General features: G+C 52.9%; 1 long non-coding RNA gene across 2 annotated transcripts in view; it reads right to left on the minus strand.

The window, feature by feature from the left end:
- The window catches only part of LOC128932575 (uncharacterized), a 215,329-nt gene that overhangs the window by 195,929 nt on the left and 5,990 nt on the right, over nucleotides 1-13,410 (minus strand). Inside the window, exon 1 of one of the 2 annotated variants that reach the window (XR_008482563.2) lies at nucleotides 11,579-11,652. The exons of the other annotated variant lie outside the window; for it this stretch is intronic. This is a non-coding gene — a long non-coding RNA (uncharacterized LOC128932575). Of the gene's footprint in view, nucleotides 1-11,578; nucleotides 11,653-13,410 lie in introns of those variants that run through there. 2 annotated transcript variants of the gene reach the window in all.

Genomic DNA, 13,410 nt, shown 5'->3' on the forward strand with positions numbered 1-13,410 from the left:
CAGGCTGGAGTGCAGTGGCATGATCTTGGCTCACTGCAATCTTCGCCTCCTGGGTTCAAGCAATTTAATTCTCTGCCTCAGCCTCCCAAGTAGCTGGGACTACAGGCACCCACCACCACACCTGGCTAATTTTTGTATTTTTAGTAGAGACAGGGTTTCATCATCTTGGCCAGGCTGGTCTTGAACACTTGACCTCATGATCCACACGCCTCAGCCTCCCAAACTGCTGGGATTACAGGCATGAGCCACCATAAAAACAAACTCTCAGGCATAACAGTGGCAGCTGTGCCCCTGAAGGGGTGGTGGCCCATGGAGAGCTTCTGTCTCCCATCAGTGCAGTCCTTCAGTAGTGGCAGGGTCTCCTCAGTTCTTGCCTGTTCCATCAGGCCAGCCCATCCCATCTGGGCCCCAAATCCACAGTGGACCTCTGCTCCCTGGAGCCCACAGATGCACCTCCACCACTAGCTGTGTGCCTGCTGCTCTGCAGCCCCTGGGATTCACAAGTAAACCAGGTGTAATGTTTGGTAAAAATGACTTCCGGGACCCTGGCTTGTCCTGTGGGGTGACCTGTGCCCTCCCCAAGATTTCTGCAAGTCCTGGGACCTCAGCCATCCTGCTCCCATCTCTCCAGGTTTGGCACCCACTGAGCTCTCTTGATGCACTGTCTCTCACTCAGCTGTCTCTTCTCTTGTCTCTGCAATGAAGCTTCTCCCATTCCCAGCCCCCATTCCGGACACCTCCCCACACACTCCACCTGCATCAGACCTGGGAAAGGTTTCTCCAGGGGGATTTTATGGATCAGAGTGGCAGAGTAAAGAAAGCAAGGTGGGAATAACAGCAGGCCTTTGGCCGCCCAGCCGCTTCTCAAAGGCTGCACTTTCTGGAAGGTTCTCCAATTAGAAGCACCCACCAGTCAGAAAAATTAAATCAAGGAAGTTCCTAGAGCAAAGAAGGACTCAGTGCTTCAGCTCTGGATGCCCAAGTAGCAGGCACTGTGGAAGGACCTTCACACCAGCTCCTGATCCAAGGACCTTCACACCAGCTCCAGATCCAAGGACCTTCACATCAGCTCCTGATCCAATGACCTTCACACCAGCGCTAGATCCAAGGACCTTCACACCAACTCCAGATCCAAGGACCTTCACACCAGCTCCTGATCCAAGGACCTTCACACCAGCTCCAGATCCAATGACCTTCACACCAGCGCCAGATCCAAGGACCTTCACACCAACTCCAGATCCAAGGACCTTCACACCAACTCCAGATCCAAGGACCTTCACACCAGCTCCTGATCCAAGGACCTTTACACCAGCTTCAGATCCAATGACCTTCACACCAGCGCCAGATCCAAGGACCTTCACACCAACTCCTGATCCAAGGACCTTAACACCAGCTCCAGATCCAAGGGCCTTCACACCAGCTTCAGATCCAATGACCTTCACACCAGCGCCAGATCCAAGGACCTTAACAGCAGCTCCAGATTCAAGCACCTTCACACCAGCTCCTGATCCAAAGACCTTCACACCAGCTCCAGATCCAAGGACCTTAACAGCAGCTCCAGATCCAAGGACCTTCACACCAGCTCCAGATCCAAGGACCTTCACACCAATTCCAGATCCAAGGACCTTAACAGCAGCTCCAGATCCAAGGACCTTCACACCAGCTACAGATCCAAGGACCTTCACACCAGCTCCAGATCCAAGGACCTTCACACCAGCTACAGATCCAAGGACCTTCACACCAGCTCCAGATCCAAGGACCCTCACACCAGCTCCTGATCCAATGACCTTCACACCAGCTCCTGATCCAAGGACCTTCACACCAGCTTCAGATCCAAGGACCTTCACACCAGCTCCTGATCCAATGACCTTCACACCAGCTCCAGATCCAAGGACCTTCACACCAGCTCCAAATCCAAGGACCTTCACACCAGCTCCAGATCCAAGGACCTTCACACCAGCTCCAGATCCAAGGACCCTCACACCAGCTCCTGATCCAAGGACCCTCACATCAGCTCCTGATCCAAGGACCTTCACACCAGCTCCTGATCCAATGACCTTCACACCAGCTCCAGATCCAATGACCTTCACACCAGCTTCAGATCCAAGGACCTTCACACCAATTCCAGATCCAAGGACCTTCACACCAGCTCCAGATCCAAGGACCTTCACACCAGCTCCTGATCCAAGGACCTTCACACCAGTTCCTGATCCAAGGACCTTCACACCAGCTCCTGATCCAAGGACCTTCACACCAACTCCTGATCCAAGGACCTTTACACCAGCCCCTGAGCCTGCATGTCAGCAAAACATCATCATGGTGTCAGCATGGAATCCTGTAACCAGCTGTGAGAGGCACTGGGCCGGGCTCAGTGCACACAGGACCCCCCCCCGAGATGTCACTCCACCTTTAGATGTGAACTGCCCAGGATTCAGCCCTCTGCAAACTGGAGAATGCCAGACAGACCATAGCGGGTAAGATGCTCACCCCAAAACTCCCTGGGCTGAATGAAGACCCCTAGCCCTCAGGTCTGTTCTGGGCCTTTAGGAAACACTCCAGCAAGATCAGCTCACACAAGGGACCCCCAAGGACATCAGGGTACAGGACATGACAGGTGCTACCTGGAACTGAGGAGCCATTGAAGGCAGCCAGGTGTCCTTCAGTCACCCACACCTTCCCTCCCCTCTCTCAGCAAACTGCCTTGGGGGAGATTTCCACAGACATCCAGCTGGCAGGAGCCACAGGCACCTCTGGTAAGGTAGCCACAGCCCTGACAGGCAAGGCCCTGCCACAGCTGACAGCTCCATCCCCAGGCCCTCACCCCCCTACTCTAGTGAGTCCATGGCCCTCTGTCTCCTGCACCTTAAGGGACCCCAAACCTTAATGGGCACAGCACAGCCTCCCCTGTCTCTGTGAACCTGGCATTAAAGGGTCTGCCAGAGCTGCTTCCTCCCTCAGACCAGAGCAATTTACCTGAATCATTTCTGGCGGCATAAAGGTGGTGGAACGTTTGGAATCCTAGGGGCCTCTTGGGAACCACTGCTGCTCTTCAGCGTTCCCAGGGAGCCCCCAGCCCTTACTCAGGCTCAGCAGGGCAGGGGAAACCATCTCCCTGGAGCCAAATCCCACTTCTCATGGCTCTCCAATGCATTTTATTCTAAAGTACATTTAATGCTGGAAACTAATTCATTGCAACTCAGAATGGTTGAAATCATTACATAAGCAGCTGACCTTTAAAGACAGGACGAGAGGTGGTAAGACACAGTTGCATCAGCTCAGGGCAAAAAGCTGCTGTAGGGGACAGGCCCATGCCCACTGCAAGGACTTCAAGTAGAAATGTCAGGAGGCAGAGCCTCCAATTCACAGCACAGGCAATGCTGCAGTGGGGCACACAGGGACTCCACCTGGCCCCCACCACCCACCTGCAACCTGGGGGACCTGCAGTTGAGGCGTTAGTGAACTCAGGTGCAGGACAGGATGTGCACATTGATAAATCATACTTGGCCCTGTGCCTGCCAGCCTGATGCAAGCTGCTGACCAAGCTCTGGGCATCCTGAGCTCCCCTTTTTCTGTGCTGCCAACCCTGCCTTCACCAGCCAACCCCGTCTGCCATTTGTAAATCTGCTTTTCACCCAGCAGTGAACCCCCACCCCAGCACCTTTCCATCCCATATGGGAATTTCCTTCCCAGTCCTTTGCATGCCTGAAACTTGAGCTGAATGCTGATTTCTTCTGAGTAGGGCTAAACTGAAAAGAGACTGCATCTTACTCACTGTTCAGTGTTTCCAGCACATAGTAGGCGCACAGCAAAAATGATGAAAATGAAGAGAAAATGTCCGTCAAACATACCCTCAACCTCCCCACTAATGAAAGACATGGAAATTAAAAAAAGATTCCCTTTCACCTTCAAACTGACTTTTTAAAATTCATAAATTAAAAAATATAATTCCAGACAGGGAAGATTAGAGGAAGACAGACACTCCCAGACACTGAGGATGGGGATGTAAATGGACATAACTCTCTGAAAAACAACCTGTCACTTTGTATCTATCAGCTACACTGGGCCAAGTTATGCTATAGAATCTACCAACAAATTCTCCCAGGGCTCAGAAAAGGTCTGCCCCTTCCTCACACCACATGCCGGGAGCAGTGGGTGTTAGGCTGCAGAAAGTGCTCAGGGCATCGTGATGTTCTTCACTCTTGGACCCAAGCTGGTGAAGCAGGAAACATCTAGAACATTGCTGCAGAATATGGAGGAGGAAAAGAAATGTGGCATAACAAGAAGTGGCCCTTAAACATTTACCCAGTGATGGCACACATCACTTCTGCTCATATTTCATTGGCCAAAGCAGTCACATGGTCATGTGCTCTGAATTCAAGCACAGCTATGTGATAAAGAATAGAAAGAGAGAGAGAGACAGAGAGAGAGGGAGAGAGGGAGAGAGGAAGAAAGTGGATGATGGATGGACAGATGACAGATAATTGAATAGATGGATAGATAAATGGATAGATAAATAGACAAGGGTGTAGCTAGGTGCATAAACAGGTGGATGGATGAATAGATAGGATGAATAGATAAATAGATGATAGATGTATAGAAAGATAAATAGACTGGTAGATGAATGGATGGATAGGTGGATAGATGGATGGATAAATGAATTAGATAGATAGAGTGGGGGGAAAGAATGGATAAATAAATGTATGTTCCGTGAGGGCATAGACTTTCATTGTTTCTAAAGGCAATTATTTTTATCTGTTTTGAACAGCACTTTACACATAATACCTTTCTGTTGGCTAGATGGATGATGGCTAGACAGACAGATGGGTGATGGGTGGATGATGGATGGGTGATAGATGGATGAACGGTGGATGGGATTATGGGTGGATGATGGGTGGATGGATAATGTATAGCTGGATGATAGATGGGTAAATGAATGGATGGTGGATGGATGATGACTGGATAATGGATGGATGGATGGATAGATGGATAGATGGATGATGAGTGGATAATAGATAAATGGATGAATGGATGATGAATGGATAATTGGAGAGATGGATGATGGATGGATGATAGGTGGATGGATGAATGAATTAGAAGGATGGATGGATGGATGATGGGTGGCTGATGGATGGATGGATGGTAGATGGATGGATGATGAATGGATGATAGATAGATGGATGATGGATGGATGGATGGATGGATGGATGGACGGATGGATGAGAGGTGAAAGAGCTCTAGCAAGAACAAGATTGAAGGCAGAAACGAGAGCAAGCCCATAAGTGGAAAATATCAATCTAATATCAATCTACATGGCCCAGAAGGAAAGGGTCTAATCTTTTCATGGTTGGATGGTGTTGGAAGAGAAGTCTTATTTTTAATATAAATTCAGTTGTATCCCAAAGGTATACATTTAGGGTATTTGGGGTGTTCTAATCTTTATTTTGTTACTGTAATTTCAAAGAAATGCTCAAAGACTCTGAGGACTGTTCCTGAAAGATGAGTTTTCTCTCTTCTCTCTCTATCTCTGTCTGTCTGTCTCTCTCTCTCTCTCTCTCTCTCTCTCTCTCTCTCTCTCTCTCTCTCTCTCTCTCTCTATCTCTATCTCTGTCTCTCCCTGTCTTCCTCCTCCCCCACCCTTCTCACAACCTTCCTTCCTCCCCTTCAGCTTCACAAGAGCCCACTGAACCCCAGCTCTGTCATGTCCCAAACCAGGCACCAAGGTCACAAGCATATTCTACTCCCCTGACCCTTCAAAGGGCTCACCAGTTACTGGAGGAGAAACAAGTAAGCAGATCTCCAGGACACACGGGGCAGAGCACAATAACAGAGGTAAATCCAGGGAATGGGGAACTGAGATAACCAGCATGCGATCGTTCTGGAGGATCAGGGAAAGTGACACAGAAAAAGTGGGACCTGAAGTATTTTCTGAAAGATGAGGAAGAGTCAGGTCAACACTGGGCAGCAGCTTACAGAACAGGAACAAGTCAGACTTGGAAAGTGTATTTGTCAGGACAGACCAGCTGCTGTAACAAACAATCCCAACACCTTAGTGACTTCACAAACTCCAAGTTACTTCTTACCACCAGGCAGTCAACCTAAACATGTGTTCCTGGATGGGTGGTGCTCCTGGCTGGCTCCCTCCCAAGAAGACCAGACTCCTTCCATCCTCTTTGTCCTTGGAGTCACTCTCCCTCCATCCAGAGTCACCCTGTGAAGGTTTCAGGGACCAGAACCAAAGGGGTGCACTTTGCCTGTTACTCCCACCATCCATGGCCAGAAAGCAGTTGCCTGGCTGCCCCTAACTGCAAGGGGGTCCAGGAAATGTCATCTAGCTGAGTACCAGGAGGATAAAGGAAATGTCTATCCAGTTTGGAAATCATCATACTGACTCCCTCCCCATCACCCCCATCCAGCCCTGCATACTCTGGGTGACTCCCGTGGCCATCCACACAGACACTCAGCCACCAGTGCCCACCACACTGTCCTCACAGGGGTATCATGGCTCCCTCCTGAGAGGGAAAGTGCAGATTCTGGAAAAGACTTTACTCCCTGCTTCTGGCTTCTAAGCAACAATAACACAAATGAACAATCCAGAAGGCTTCATTCTGGGTGTTTTTGCATCAACTAACCGGCCCACATCACAGAAGTAAAAGACATGAGGCAGAGTAGAAGAGACAGATGAGACACGAAGATGAGATGTTCCAAAGACCCATCCTCGACTTTCCTGGAAGTTCATTCATCTGTCCATTTAACACGCAGACAGTGTGTGCGTCCTCTGTGCCAGCAGCTGGGGATGTTTTGTGAAGACGATAGGATTCAGTCTTGTTGGGAAAACAGCAGTAAGAACCCAGCGTGGTGGGCAACAGTGGTGGAGCTGAGGATGGGGAGTCCAGGGAGGCTGCCGCCTCGAGTGGGATGGGAACTGGGATGGGAAAGACCAGGGCCATTCTCCAGCTAATGGGAGAGGGAGAGCATCCCTGCCAGAGCCCACAGCCTGAGCCAGACCCAGGGCAGACAGAAGCCAAGCCTGAGAGTGGCCTCCATGCAGCAAGGTTCAGAGTGCAGGGGGAAACGGACAGAGAGGAGAGGGAGAGATGCCTGGGACCAGGAGCTCCCTGAAGGATGGGCTAGGAGGCCCCTAGCTAGGAGCAGTCTGCGGGGCAGGAGGCTGAGCTTCCAGTGTCTCTGAGGGAGGGGGAGATGCATCATGAGTCTTGCACAGTGGAATGACTAGTGTGTCTTACCCTACCAGTTAAACAGGAGGGCAAGAGGATAATTTTGTCCAAGCACAGGACCAGGCATGGTATCCTGGTGAGGAAAGACCTGAGACAGAAAACCAAAATGACAACAGAAGCCAAGCCAAAGCAGTTAGTCTCCCTAAATCCTTCTGTCCAGAGGCAAAAGGTGTGTGGCCAAAGAATGGAAAATTAACCAGACCCAAAGCAGTTACCCTTCAAAGGCACGCCAGTGACCACAAGACTTCCCTGAGGCTCGGAGGGGATGGTTTTAAAACACACCAAAGGATACTCGATATTCCACCGATGGGGAAGGGAACACCCATGGGAACCCAGAATGATTCCAGAGATGCTAAGATTTCTGAATAGGGGAGGGGAAGTCCGTGATGCAGACATTTGGATAAATCCCTAGTTTTCCGGGACCAACATCTCAGAAGGCAGTTTCCACAGGCTTCTCAACCAGGTTTCTCATCTGAACGGCTGACACAAAAATGATGTAAGTGACTGTTTTCTCCATTGTCCCAAATAGCTAGAACCATTCTTGATGCAAAGGAGAGAATTTGATTCATCACAGCAGCAGATGCTGCCAGCCCCCGGGCTGGATTCCCGGGAGTCACATCTCATCCTGCTTGTCAAACCTCTTGATTCAGTAAATCCCTGGTTCATTCAGAAAACAAAACTCATAACTTTCGAAGCCAAAGAATCACTATGAAGAAGCTTAACGTAAATTTCCAAAATGGAAAAGAAAATATTCCATGAGCAGTGGCCTTTGAAACAGACCACGGAGGGTTAAAGCCAAGGCCTCCTCCCTCAAATCAAAGAAACCCAAATGTTCTACCTGTTTTATCTAAACAACAGCCCAATAAACAGCTTGAAATTTTATCTGGTACTTGAGAAATGTGTGGTTTATCAAAGAAACCCAAGATAAGAGGAAGGCAGAGAAACAACCATGGTCCACAAGTGGGGACTTCGGCTTCCTGGGGGCTCCGCAGCGGGTGCCTCAGGTGCCCCCAACATCGGCACCACTGGCGGGAACCTCGTCAACTACAGCATCTTAGGCCCCACCAAAGAGAGGTTGAAGATGCAGCGAAGGATGCTGTAACCGTAACCAGTTCCCCGGCTGATCCTTATAAAGAGGCACATTTGGGAACTGCCACCGCCACTCAGTACAAATTCAGTCCAGACTCCCTTCCCGGGGCTTCAGAGGGCAGGAGCTTTTCCCAAGGATGCTGCCCAACTCCACCTGGAGCCGGATGAAGGTCCAGAGCCACGGTGCCCAGCCTTTGTCTCATAGATGCACTACATACACACATGCACACATACATACATCAATGTGCGTGTGTGCATGTGTATACACATGTGTGCACACACAGGCATCTACAAATCTACTTCCACACAGACACAGATGTGCATGTCAGCACACATGCACACATATACACACATGTGCACACATAAACATACATACGTGTGCACACACAAATATACTTCCACACAGACACACATGCATTTCAGCACACATGCACACACATACACACATGTGCACACACATTCATCTACAAGTATACTTCCACAGACACACATGTGCTTGTCAGTACACATGCACACATGTGCACACATACAAATGCGCATGCACACCTGCCAGCACACACCATGCATGCCCAGGCACGGTTCTTCATTCCTGAGGTAGGGAAAAAGCTGGGTACCCTCATTCCCAAGGTAGGGAAAAAGCTGGGCAAGTTCTGGCAAAACCAGCGGCCTCCTCACCAGCTTCCTGCCAGGCCAGGGGAGGAGCCTCTGGTTCCACGCTGCTTTGGTGATGAGCCAGCAGCCCCTTCCCGCTCATTCAGAGGAATGAGCCCACACCTCACACAAGGCTGGGAGCTCAGGTGGGCTTCCACACGTGCCCAGGATGAACTTCATCTGCTGCTCTGGCTCTTCAGGGCCTGATGAGCACGGGAGGACTGACTGGGGACCACGGGGAGTGGGCAGCAGGGGGCAGTGGGGTCAATGTCTCTCAGAATATCCCTGTCCCCGTCCACAGCAGTGCAGGCCCCACTGATGTGTCCACCTCTTGGCTGGGCAGCGGGGGCATGCGGCTTATGGACACCTTGGAGAACTTCAAGGATCACCCCGTCTCTGTCCCTTTGGTTTCCTGAATGAGGCAGGCAGCGCACCCTGCACACAGCTGTCTGCCTGGAGCCCACGCCTCACCTTCCCACATGGCCCCGACGGAGGAGCAAGCTGAGCTGGAGGTTACACCCAAAGCTTTGGAGGCCCTCAAGAGGCCTCGCCCCTCCTGGGCGTCCCTAATCCAGGGAAGACAGGTGAGCCCATGCAGCCAGCCTGGGCCCCCACCCCACCGTACCGCCCACTTCCTGATGTGCCGGGAGCTGTTTGGGCCCCAAGGAGGAGGAGGAGCTCCTTGAAAACAGTGGTTATGGCTCCTGTCACCTGCTACGTCGGACTTTGGACAAGTTATGTATGCCTGGCACCCCACCTGTCTGCCAGACGCTCACATCTGTCACACAGTCCCTGAACGTGGAACCAGAGCTGAGAGGGAGGGACCACTGGCCATGTGGGCTGCCTACAGCCCCTCAAAGCCCTCAGCACCCGGGGTGTTTCCAAGCAAAGCCACAATCGCAGTTGGAAGTTATGCTCTGCCTAGCCCATCGCATCATCCCTGCAGGGGCTGCCCCCTCCTCAGCCAACTTAAGGCAGGCTGGCACCTCCCTCCAAGGCTCCCCATTCAAGGACACTGCTTCCTGAGCAGGACAGGACCTGCTCATCCCAATCCCTAGGAGGGGTAGGGGGAGGATAGGGCTGCCCAGCTTGCAGGTGCCTGAAAGGGGCTGAGGCTCCTCAAAGCTAGCACTGACCCTCCAGATGAGCCTCCCCCCTCACTGCCTCCTTGAGTGCAGAGGTGTGGGTGATGAGGGGACCAGAGGCTCACAGAGAGCCCAGCCGATGGCTCCTCCGTCAGCCCCTGTGCACTGCCGAGCACATCATGGGTGGGTGCAGATCATGAAGCTTGGCCTCAGTGAGGCATTCCCCGCCTACCAGGGAAGGCAAGCCTGTCCCACAGGTGTGGACACAGGGTTTTGAGGGCGGCCTCCCCTCCCCACCCCGCCCATGTGGTCCTGGACACTGCGCATTTGTTTTCACTCTAGCCCTGGAGAAAGGAGACCTGGACCCAGCCAAAGACCACCGTCCCCAGGCCCCGGGGCGGCCCCACCCTTCCATGAGATCCTCTGTGCCCACACTGCCAGGGAGAAGCTCTGCCCCTTCACACAAGACTCCAGCTCCACCCCAGCGACAGGGCTCCTGACACTGCGGAGAAAGCCGGGCCTGCCGCTCGCGGAGCAAGTTCGGATACAGCTCTGCGTGAAGCTGGATGGGCCTCGACTCTGGGTAGTAACTGGGCCCCATCACCCACATCGCCATGTGCCTGGGGGGGTGTTTTTTTTTTTCATTCTTTCTCTTTCTTTCTTCCTCCCTCCCTCCCTTCCTTCCTTTCTCTTTCTTTCCTCCATGTATTTCTTTAATTTTACGCCAAGTGACTTTGACCCTTTCAACTGAAAAACTCCCAGCCAATCCTTGCATGCAAGAGCCGGCCCTCATTCCCGGAACGCCCAGTGCTGACGCGGGGCAGGCCTGACGCTGGCTCCATCTGGAATTCAGAGAAGCTGGAGGTCAGAGTGAGCCCGCAGCTCTGCTCCCAGCTCTGCCCCTCCCTGGACCTCAGCTCACCCCAGGCCTGAGCTGAGTTTAGAATCCTGTAGCCTGTCTGAGATTCAGCAACTCAAGACCCCCAACACACACACTCACAGATGCAGAGTCCCAGGCACAGAGACACACACACATACACACAAAGAGACACACCAACACACACATAGACACACACAGGAACAGATACACAAACTGAGAAAGAGACGTATGTACACAAACACACACACAGAGACACACACAGAAATACACACAGACATACATAGGCACAGAGACACACAGATACACAGAAAAAGATACACACAAACACACAGGAACACAGAGACAATACACAGATACACGCAGGGATGACACACAGAGACACATGCATCTGTGACACGCTGAAGACTCAGCCAGGGCCGTCCGCCACCCAGCACAGCCCCGTCCTGCCAGCCTGACTGGACAGGGCCCCTGAGGCCATCGCAGGCACAGAGCAAGTTTGCACAGGGAAACCCACGTTCCCTCCCAACGCTGGCTGCAGCATCCCAGGCAAAGACTTCCCAGGCTGAAGGGGGCTCCGTGCAGGAGGAGGGGCCCCCCGCACCACACCCCATGCCCCACTTTCCTCCCTCTCTTCCCACCTGCCACCTCCGGCTCCACAGCAGGGAGTTCTGGTAACAGCTACACATTCGGGCAGAGACCCACAAAAAGACTCACACACGTCTGTGTGCTCCAAGTAAGAAGTAAAACCCCACTGCCATCGCCATGGCAACCCCACTCGGAGCTGCGGCAAGAGCTTTAATTGGCAGGGCTTATTTGGCTGAAACCCCAGGAATAATCAACAGGAGATTAGAAACATTAAAAACCAGCAGGAGCATCCTGGAGAAGTCGATGACAGAAAGGACGGTCCCCTGAAAACTCTATTGATGACAGTCATGACAATGGTGTGGTTTACCACATGACCGCATCGCACCGGCCTGGGCCATGTTCTTTGCAGGCATCATTTCACGGGACCCTTCCAGCAGCCCTTTGATCATTTCTCCCATTTTACAGATGGAAAGTTCTCTGAGGCCCAGAGAGGTTAGGGAAGTGGCCCAAGGACACACAGGATTCAAAACCTGCTTCTAATTACTCCAAAGGCCACCCTGGTCATGAGCACTGTGCTGGGCCTGGGGTCCCCCAGGAGGCCCCATCCTCAGCTCCCAGGACCCCTGTAGCTCCTCCAAGGCAGCCGACACCCCTAGCCCCCAAGCAGCTAAAGACCACAGCTCAGCCAGCCAGAGGGCCTGGCCAGGGTTGACCTCCAAGACACCAGCCAACACCTGCATCCCTGTTGCGGATGGTTTCACCCCTCAGACAGGTCCCTGCCACTGCCCTGGCCACAGCGTCCATCCTGCACCCCGCCATGGCCCTGCTGACCCCTGGTGGTAACCATGGGGCATGACACCAAGATGTGGACTGAACTAGACCCTAAGGTGGAAGGCACTGGTCCAGGAGCTCCAGTGCTTGGGAGAGCCCCCTGCCAAGGGTTCTGAAGGTGCCAGGGCCAGGCAGGGAGAGCAGCGTGGCCAGCACCCAGCACCTTTTGCAGGCCTTCAGGAGGGAAGAGCCAGGCTCTGGAAAGGGCTGTCCTGTAGGTGCTCCCTTTTGTGCTGAGGCAACAGCTGACGGAGAGGCCAGTGAGCACCGGGGATCCTCTGAACAGCAGTGCTGCCATGTCCATGAGCAAGTGGCTGAGGTCTCCAGTCCTGGCCAGAGTCCAGCCAATTGGCACTGAAGACAAGGGACGTTGGTCCAGGCTGGGCCCCTGGCCAGGCCTTAGGTGTGGAAGCACTCCGCCATCCCATCCACAGCCCCCAAGCCATGGATGGCAGCACCTGGACCCTGGATCCCAAGCCCCGGTCTGAATCACAAAGTCAGGGCTGGTGCTGTCTGAGCTCGGCTCCCTGGGAGCCAACATCGCACCAAGTGCCAGGACCTCCGGCCAGGACCTCTGGCTTTGACTGCTGCCTGATTTCTGGGAGCAAACGGACATCGGCGGGACCTGCAGCCGCTGATGAGCTGCTGTCAGATGGGCACGGGGCGGAGCCCACCACGATGGCGGCCGCAAGTGGGCGTCCCAGGCTTCCTAGACGTGATCCACTGAACAGTTTAAATTGCTTTTTTTTAAAGCACCTGGCATTTACTCAGTTAGCATCGTATTAAACTTCCCCCTCTTGAGCTCCTCACATATGCCAGTCACCATTATTCCTACTAAGTTGAAACAGGGAGGGCAGCAGTGTGCAATGCAACCCACCTTCCCTGGGAAGTCGGAGCACAGAGGTGGCGTGAGGGCCGCACCTGCAAAGCTGTGGCTCAGGAGCACCAGGTGCGGCAACCGGCTTGCTCCTCTGCCTCCCTGAGCCGCAGCCCAGACCTAAGCCAGCAGAGGAGCTCCGGGGTGGATCGGCACACAGCTTACCAGGGCCGCGCT

The sequence above is a fragment of the Callithrix jacchus genome, chromosome 7, assembly GCF_049354715.1.
Source record: "Callithrix jacchus isolate 240 chromosome 7, calJac240_pri, whole genome shotgun sequence".
In the NCBI taxonomy this organism is placed as follows: Eukaryota; Metazoa; Chordata; class Mammalia; order Primates; family Cebidae; genus Callithrix; species Callithrix jacchus.